General features: G+C 46.3%; 1 long non-coding RNA gene across 1 annotated transcript in view; it reads left to right on the top strand.

The window, feature by feature from the left end:
• The first annotated feature begins 4191 nt into the window (after positions 1 to 4191).
• LOC109302441 overlaps positions 4192 to 9480 on the top strand; it is a 14742-nt gene continuing 9453 nt past the window's right edge. Inside the window, exons 1-2 of the long non-coding RNA XR_002098774.1 lie at positions 4192 to 4202; positions 6832 to 6835. This is a non-coding gene — a long non-coding RNA (uncharacterized LOC109302441). The remainder of the gene's footprint in view (positions 4203 to 6831; positions 6836 to 9480) is intronic.

A 9480-nucleotide genomic window follows, 5' to 3' on the forward strand; every position in this document is an offset into this window, starting at 1 on the left:
ATCGTAAAAGGCAATCAGGTTGGTCTGACATGACCTGCCCCTAATGAAACCGTGCTGGTTGCCCTTGAGCATCATCCCTGAAGCTGGCCCATCGCAGATGTGCTCCTTCATGATCTTCTCAAAGAGTTTCCCTAGGATTGAGGTAAGACTGATGGGCCTATAGTTGCCTGGGTCCTCCCTTCTCCCTTTTTTAAAGATGGGGACCACGTTGGCTATCTTCCAATCATCTGGCACCTGGCCCGAGCATCCTCAGTGGTCAGGTCAAATGAGGTTTTTGAGGATGTGTGTAGTGTAATTTCCATTAGAGAAAGTTCCAGGGCACTTACCAGTTACATAACTGTATGCCATGCACACCAGGCACAACATCTGCATGTGCACCTGGGACTGCATCAGTTTGAGTTGGGGCAGAGTAGCTATGGGATGACAGTATGCTTGATGGGTCAGGCCCAGGCTCCAGGTGGTGGCACTGAACAGCAGAACAGGTGGCTAGAGCATGAGAGAGCTAAAGTATGGAGCTGTGCGGCAGGCAGACCGCACACGTTAGCACCCTTGTGCCCCAGCCAGCCTCTGTCACTGTCTACACGAGCATTTTGTCACAGTAAATGATTCCACCATTAGACAGTACTGTCTCTGAGAATACAATCTTATAACAGAGTTAATTAATTTACTATGATGCATGTGTAGATGATGACACCTTATTGCACAGCTAATTCGTTAACTCTGCAGTAAATCACATATGTAGATGCACCCATTGTTGCTAAAAGTGCAATGGAAGCTTTAGCATTGATGAAGCACAGGCATGGCTTTTTTTTTAAATGTGAACAACCTACATAAAATATTGAAAGATACTCACTTTAACAGTCTGTCACCTCAAAAGTGAAGAGGTGTCTCCATACTGTTTGGCCTTGAAATGTGTATCCAGTGAGCTCTTACATGTTCTGAAGCTGATGCTTAGATCATTCAGCTATCCCTTGCACAACGAGATAAACAGTCACATATTTGAAGTGTGATATATTAGACCAGCCACAGCAAAGCTTAGAATTACAGTACCTGAAAAAATACATGAAGGCCACATAAATATTATAATTTATAAAGCAGTATTACATTTTAGTTATTTTCCTAAAATTTGCCTCTTTTGACAGAAAGAGTAGATATTTTCTTCAGCAGTCACATGTAGCCATACTGGGTGCATCCAGATGAGCGCACATGCATTTCCTCAGAAACAAATAGCAGCAGCACATATTTGTGCCACTGCTACTTATACCTGGGGAATGCCCCTGCACACATGCTCTGGAGCATGGCAAATTGCCCTGATTCGGGTAGGGGAGGCTGGGGCCAGTACCTGGGGTGGCCCTAGCAGCCTTACCTGGGGCTCTGGGGGCCTCCCAAGGCTGCAACGGTGGTAATCCAGGTGCACAGAGCCTGGCTGGCAGCTGGAATGTGGCTCTGGCTGGCCAGGCTCTGGTTTTGGACAGCACATGCTGCAGCCATGCTGGGTTTTTTTAAGCCACTTTTTTAGATACCAGAATTTCCCAGTATACAATAAGTTTAGCTCTGTGCTGCAAATATGCAACTCAGAGAATCTTTTCACATGCACCAAATGAATTTTGCAGTGCCTCAAAAGCCTTTGAAGTGCCACAAAGTACACATGCATAGTCATCTGGATGTGCCCACTGGAGTTAGGGTCAACTATATCTAGAAGACACTCACTGCCCTTGGCAAGAATTTGAGATGCGCTTTAGAATTGACTGTTGCTGATCATGGCCTGTTTCTTTGTCATGTGGAGGAGGTTTGTGAAGCAAAGTGCTATTCAGTGTTCTTTAAAACTCCGTGGAGTCTTGACATCAAAACACTTTAGTGAGCAATATCTTGTAATATTTATGTGAAAAAGGCCACGCTCTTTCTGGGCCTTAGGGCTCACAATCTCTCTACCACATTCAGTATCATATCTATATCATTGATTGCTATTATTATAACAATGTCTGTATTACATTTAGTGTAGCATAACAAAGTAGTTAACAGTTTAGACATTGAGAAAAAACACTGTAGTGTTATCTACGAGTATGTCTATATGTCACAATGCGGCACCAAATTCCGAGCAAACTACCATAAAGCAGCAGAACTGCATGAGCAGTATCATTTCATAGCAGGAACAGTCAGCCTTAACAGCAGACTGTGCTAACACAGCTATACTGCTTCCCTTACCCAAGTTAACTCTGCTACATGTCTCTATGTTCCATTACAACATGGAAATCTCCTTGGCAATTCAGATGGTGATGGTTCACTAATGAAAAGGAAATACAAACTGATTATTAATACTCAATAAAACTTGCACAGGACACATACTTAACACAAATGAGCAAATAAGTGGAGTATGAAAGAGGTTAGGCTCTTATTTCATCAACTGTTCCAGCTGTATCAGCAGCAAACCTTAACAGATAAGCCTCTCAAAATAAAAGTTAATATAACTACCTCCCATCACTGGATTGTGATCTCTAAAGAACCTGTCAAGCACAAGTGTGAAGAAAAGTCAGGTTAGTATACACAGGTTCTCCAATTCTCCCTACCCCCCAACCGACCAAAATAAGACACGTTTTTAACACATTTTTGGACTGATGTAGCTAGAGATTCCAGACATGAGTAAAGCACAGAAAGAGAGAACTTATGTCACAGAAGGGCCAAAAGAGACCTCAAGAGGTCATGCAGTCCAACCCCTTGATCAATACAAGATTATCCCAAGCTAGTCACTCCAGAACTATTGCCCCAGACAGATACCAATGAGAGAAATGAATGTTTGGTTTTGTATATGGAACTCAATGGACAGATCTCACTATTGTTTCTATTCCTGTCTCAACTGAACAGATAAATTTGCTTTGAGCTGGATCTTATACAGAGGGGAACTTCTAAATCTTGATGTTGGTTTGCATACATTCAGAAATACCCATATATTTTTCATAGTAATTATAAGCATTCATCTCTCATGTCTAAAGACCTACCAAATTCTCAGCAGAAGTGGGGGTACACTACAGCTCCTTTAATCTTGCACGTTCCCCTACATGCCCCTCCATCACTGATTAGTGGAGGGGCTGTGCTTACAGCAAACTCCTGATTGGCAGGGAGGTGAAAACTGGTTTTAAATATGGTGCCATTTTTGCCTCCCACTGCTGAGGGGCCCCAGTGGCCCAATTCTTATTGCTGACTGGTGGGGAAGCAAAACCATGCCATGTTTTAAACCATGGTTTTCACTTCCCTGCTCACCAGGAGGGAGCAGTGGGGCCCCTCAGTCAATCAAGGATGGCAGGGTGGGGGGAGGAGTGACACATGGGGGAATATGAAAGATTAAAAGAGCTGCCACACCCCACTTCTGCTGTGAATTTGGTAGATCCCTACTCATGTCTGATTTTGGAGGGAAAGAAAAAATGTAAAAGCCACATACTCAATGTATCTAACAGGCTGCTCTACCTACATCACAGGTGGTGAAAAGGCAGCCCCCAAGGAAGAAGAGACACAGAGTTCTGGTCATTGGGGACTCCATCCTTAGGGGAACTGATGGCCCAAGCTGTCGCTCCGACCCCTTGTCACAGGAGGTCTGCTGCATGCCCGGCGTGAGGATTCAGGACATCACAGAGACTATCCCAAAGATCATTAAGCCCTCAGACTATTACCCTCTAGTTGTGGTCCATGTGGGGACTAATAATGCATCTAAGGCTAAGACTGACTCCATCATGGAAGACTACAAGGCTATGGGTCATATACTTACAGAGATGGGAGCCCAGGTGGTATTTTCCTCCATCCTCCAAGTGGATAGAGTAGAGGCCATGAGGCCTATATCAGTGTAGTTAACCGGCATCTTCAGAGATGGTTCTATGAAGTGGGCTTCGGATTTCTGGACAATGACTCATATTTCTGGGCTGAGGGCATGCTGGGGTAGGATGGACTATATCTCTCACCCAAGGGTAAATGCATTTTTTCCTCTAGGTTGCCTGATCTCTTTCAGCGGGCTTTAAACTAGCTGCGTTGGGGGAAGGGGCCACCCAAAGAAGAAGGGATGTTTCACCAACTAGCAAGGCAACAAGAGAAACAGAAACCCAGGTAAGCAACAATGGGCACAGCAGTCCTGGGAGCAGAGGGGAGGTATGTGCACTCTCAGGAGGCCTCACATGTCTGTACACTAATGCATGTAATATGGGGGGAAAGCAGGAGTAACTTTGACTTCTGATAGCAGGGATGAATCCAGACTTAGTGGGGCTCACAGAAACCTGGTGGGATCCTACCCGTGACTGGGTGGTGGGCATTCAGGGATACACACTATATAGAAGGGACAGGACTGGGAGGAAAGGCAGAGGGGTTGCCCTCTATGTCAAAGAGCAACTCACATCATATAGAATTAGCTTTGGGACAGAGGAAGGTCAGGCAGAGGCACTGTGGATCAAACTTCAAGGGGGACAAGGCAAAAGGGATCTTACAATGGGTGTCTACTATAGACCACCCTGCCAAGGGGTTGAGTTGGATCAGAATTTCTCAGTACAGCTTATGGAGGCAGTTAGGTCTAGGAATGTCATTGTCATGGGGGACCTTAACTACCCAGATATCTGCTGGGAGGAGCAGTCAGCCAGGTCTGACTGTTCATGTGGGTTCCTAGCTGAAATACAGGATCTCCATATTATCCAAGAGGTGCACAGCCCCACTAGGAGAGATACCTTGCTGGACCTGGTCTTGGCCACTGGGGATGACCTGGTGAGGGGACTGCAGGTTCTTGACCACCTGGGTGACAGTGATCATCGCCTGCTGGAATTCACCATCCAGCACAGGGTGTTGAGGGCTTATACTAAGATTAAAACCCCTGAATTCAGAAGGGCCAACTTCAGCGAATTTAGGAGATTAGTGGGGGAGGCACTGAGGGCCCAAAAGGTAGAGGATATGGGAGTCCGTGAGGGATGGTCGTACCTTAAGGGGACAATCCTCCAGGGTCAGAGTGTGAGAGTCCCCAAGAGAAAGAAAGGGGGTAAGAGTGCTCTGAAACCCCCATGGCTCAGCAAAGGCATTTGAGAATGCCTGAGGGCCAAAAGGGAGGCATACACCTGGCGGAAGGGAGGGGTTATGACCAAGGAGGAATACTCCTCCTTGGCCCATGAGTGTAGAAGGGCTATTAGGAAGGCCAAGGCGGGGGTGGAGCTCAGGCTAGTGACCAGGATTAAGGACAACAAAAAGTCCTTCTTCAAAAACATTGGGAGTAAAAAGAGGGCACCAGGTAATGTAGGGCCCCTGCTAGACTTAAATGGTAATCCTGTGGCTATGCCAGACAAGAAAACTTTTTTAACAAGTTCTTTGCCTCTGTTTTCTTGGAGAGGGAACAGGACAGCTCTCCCACCACAGGTAGGGGCAATTTTGGTGATAGCACTTCCAGGCCTCGGGTCTGCGCAGATGTAGTTAGGGATCTTCTGGAAGGGCTGGATGTTTTCAAATCTGCAGGCCCATGGGTGTTGTGAGAGCTGGCAGGGGTCATTACTGTGCCCTTGGCCTGGCTGTACGAGCCATCATGATCCATGGGCCAGGTGCTCAGATTGGAAATTAGCTAATGTGGTCCCCATTTTTTATAAGAAAGGGAGAAAGGAGGACCCAGGAAACTATAGGCCCATAAGCCTCACATAGGTCTTGGGGAAAATCCTTGAAAAAATTAGCAAGGATCACGTCTGTGAGGGGCCAGCAGGGGAGATCATGCCCAGGGGAAATCAACATGGGTTTATCAAAGGCAGGTCCTGCCTGACCAACCTGATGGCCTTTTATGACCAGGTAACTAAATCCCTGGATGATGGTGTTGCTGTACACATAGTCTTTCTGGACTTTACAAAGGTCTTTGACACGGTCTCTCACTCCATTCTCATTAATAAATTGAGCAACTGTGGCATTGATGCTTACACAGTCGGATGGGTCAAAAATTGGCTGATGGGGCACACCCAGAGAGTGGTGGTGGACAGGTTGTACTTGACCTGGCGGGATGTGAATAGTGGGGTCCCCCAGGGCTCAGTCTTGGGGCCTACACTGTTCAACATCTTCATTAGCGACTTGGACGAGGGGGTGGAAAACATGTTGTCCAAATTTGCCAATAACAACAAGATGTGGGGAGAGATAGGCATGCTCAAAGGGAGAGAGAGGCTACAATTAGATTTTGACAGACTACAGAAGTGGGTGGATGGTAACAGGATGGAGTTCAATGTAGACAAATGCAGGGTGCCCTACCTGAGGAGAAGGAATCCACAGCATACATACAAGCTGGGGAGCTCCCCCCTTGTGAGCACAGAGGCGGAAAGGGATCTTGGAGTCATTATTGACTCCAAGATGAACATGAGCTGCCAATACCAGACCACAGCCAGCAAAGCCAGCCATACCTTGTCGTGCATCCAAAGTTGCATCTCAAGTTGGTCCAGAGAGATGATACTCCCCCCCTCTATATGACATTGGTCAGGCTGCAATTGGAGTACTGTGTCCAGTTCTGGGAACCACACTTTAAGAAGGATGTGGCCTGCCTTGAGAGGGTTCAGAGGAGGGCCACCCACTTGTTTGGAGGGCAACAGGGCAGGCCCTATGAGGAGAGGCTGAGGGACCTAAACCTGTTCAGCCTCAGCAAGCGGAGGCTGAGGGGGGATTTGATGGCTACCAATAAACTCGTTAGGGGAGATCAGCAGCAAATAGGAAAGGCCCTATTTCCCCCAGCAGCACCAAGGTGATTAGGAACAATGGGCAGAAGCTACTGGAGAATAGGTTCAGGTTAGAGATTAGTAGACACTATTTCACTGTTAGGGTGGCTAGGATCTGGAACCAACTTCCAAGGGAAGTGGTCCTCACTCCTACCTTGGGTAAATTCAAAAAGAGGTTGGACGAACACCTGTCTGGGGTTGTGGGATCCTAGTGTGTGCTCCTACCAGTGGCAGGGGGGTCAGACTAGATGATCTGTTCAGGTCCCTTGTGACCCTAAACTACTATGAAACTATGAAGAAAGAGAAGCTACAGGAAGGTGGGAGGTAAACCTGATGAAAGTCCTTAGGTTAAGGGACAAACAGCAAGAGCACAATGGGTATCTTCTGTAAGCTACCAACCAACAGTAAAACAAGGCTTTTCTTTTTAAGGAACTAACCAAAGTATCCAAATCATAGGACTTAGTGCTAATGAGGGGAGGGCAGTAATTTCCATGGTATCTGTTATGCAAGTAACACAGCCATACAAAGATAATCCAGCAACCCTTTGGATTGTGTGGGGAATAATGTTTTGGAATGGACTGAAACACCAAGTTGATGGGGGAAGCTCTTAATTTTTTGATTTCTATTTTGGGTTGAGAACTGGAAAGTGAAAGGCAACTTGGGTACCTGTGGTCGTGCCATCATGAGTTTGTATTTTAAGAAAAGGAAAGAAGAAGAACAATAGACCTCAGAAAAGCAGACTGAAACAAACTCAAAGAACTGGCAGGCAGGATCCCCTAGGAGCAAGTCTAAGAAGAAAAAAAGTCTGCTTATCCCTTAAATAGACAATACTAAGAGCAGGCTATCCAGGTATACAGCAGATTATCCAGGTACGAAACAAGAGATCAATTTGGCTAAACATGGATTTGTTCAACAGCTTCATATTTACCAATCTCCCAAAATAATGAAAACATGGTGATGAGTATAAGAGAGTATGGGTATAAGAGATAGCACAGACATGTTAGGAGAACATCAGGAAGGCCAAGGCACAAACTGAGATAAAGGTAGCAAGAGACATAAAAAAATAAGAAAGTACTTCTGGAAGTATATTAGAAGGAAATGTGTGAATTGTTAACTAAATTGGGAGAGGAAGCTAATAATGGACAATCAGTGGTGTAAAGGTGGGACAAATGAGGCAGCTGCCCTGGGTTTTGACTTACAGTGGGGGACAACCAAAAAAATGACTGCTGCAACAGCCACGCATTTATATCAACAGCAGTGGTAGTAATCATAAGTCATCACTGCCTCTGTGTGAGGCAGCTACCTTGGGTGCCCAACCATGCCATTACATCTCGGTGGAGAAATGCAAGAAAGTGGAAGTGTTTAGTACCATGTTTTACTTCAGTCTTTGCAAGAAAGATCAATTATCAAGTCATATTTATTAACAAGAATGGGGAAGATCATCAGCCTAAAAGTAGGGAAGAATAGCTTGGACAAGATGAATGTTTTTTGAATCATCATAAATTACTCAAAGAATTGGCTGAGGCAATTGGTTATCATCTTGGAGAAATCATGAAGCTCAGGTGAGGCCACAGAAGATTAGAGAAAAAAAAATATAGTACCCATCCTTTAAAAAACAGAGGAGGACTGTCATAGTACACTAAGGTGCCTGCTCCTATTAGAGCAGAGATTGCCTGGAGAGGGAACACAAAGGGCCAGATAACAGCCCAGGTGCAGGTTTCCATGACAACTGGCTAATGAGGGAATAGGCTTTACCTGCACCTGGTTAGCTGGCCGGAAGAGGCAGGGGCCTAAGCCCATATAAACCCTAAGGCTGGGATCCAGTAGTTCAGGTCCCTGCTGGCAGTCAAAGGGGAAGAAGCCTTCAGGGAGGAAGGGCTCAGAGACACTACAGCCATTGGATATGCTACCCTTAGGGCTAATGGGACACCAGGATCCCATAAGGTACCCTCGCCTCCAGGCACCCAGTATTAGAGAGGGAGTTTTACTCTTTTAAAGGGGCAGAGCATGCCTTGCGCTTTGTTATGCTGTAGCCCAGGGGCTTATGTTTTGTTTGCCATTTTATAAGACCGGTGGTTTGGGTGAGGCTATTTGGGGAAGGAAAAGGCCTCATTGGGGGCCCACTGCAGCATGGGGACCCCGGTGCCAGAGGGGGCAAAGAGATAGGGCTGCAGAGAGCCCAGCAAGGACGAGGGGCTGAATTGTAACGGGGCCTAGGCAAGGCAATGCCAATACCGTCTGTGAGGCTTGGGGTGTGGTAAAGGGGCAGTTGGAGCCATGCATATAGCCCATAAGGCTAGGGTGCCCCCGAAAACACCCATAGTGTAGTGGGACCCACAAGGGGTCTGGGAACCCACAGGGTTCAGAGTGTCCAACAAACCATGGCCAAGAAGACTTAAAGGCAGCCTCCCTATTTTTACATTTCCATCAAAAACATGGCAGGCAAGAACTGAGGGTGCCCATTGGGCTGAATTGGCATGGTCAAGGGGCCTTGGGAGATCACAGCCATCCTTAAGGACCCTGTCCTTTGACAAGGACACAGGGAATTGTAAAGCAGTCAATCTCATAGTGTCTTTACTCATCCAGTGCTTTTCAGTATCAAAAAGGGCTCTATTCCTAAGCACCAACAGGATAACAAAAATAATAAGAACAGATGACATGGACTGAAAAGAGCAAGTCAACCAATCTTATTTCTATGTCAAAACAATGGGTTTTGGGGACTTGTGGGAGGGTAGTGGGAAAGAGGAAGAGGAGAGAAGGGCATTAGAAAGTGACTTCTAGA

This window comes from Gavialis gangeticus, unplaced genomic scaffold (assembly GCF_001723915.1).
Source record: "Gavialis gangeticus isolate Ggan-Ray unplaced genomic scaffold, GavGan_comp1, whole genome shotgun sequence".
Lineage (NCBI taxonomy): Eukaryota > Metazoa > Chordata > Crocodylia > Gavialidae > Gavialis > Gavialis gangeticus.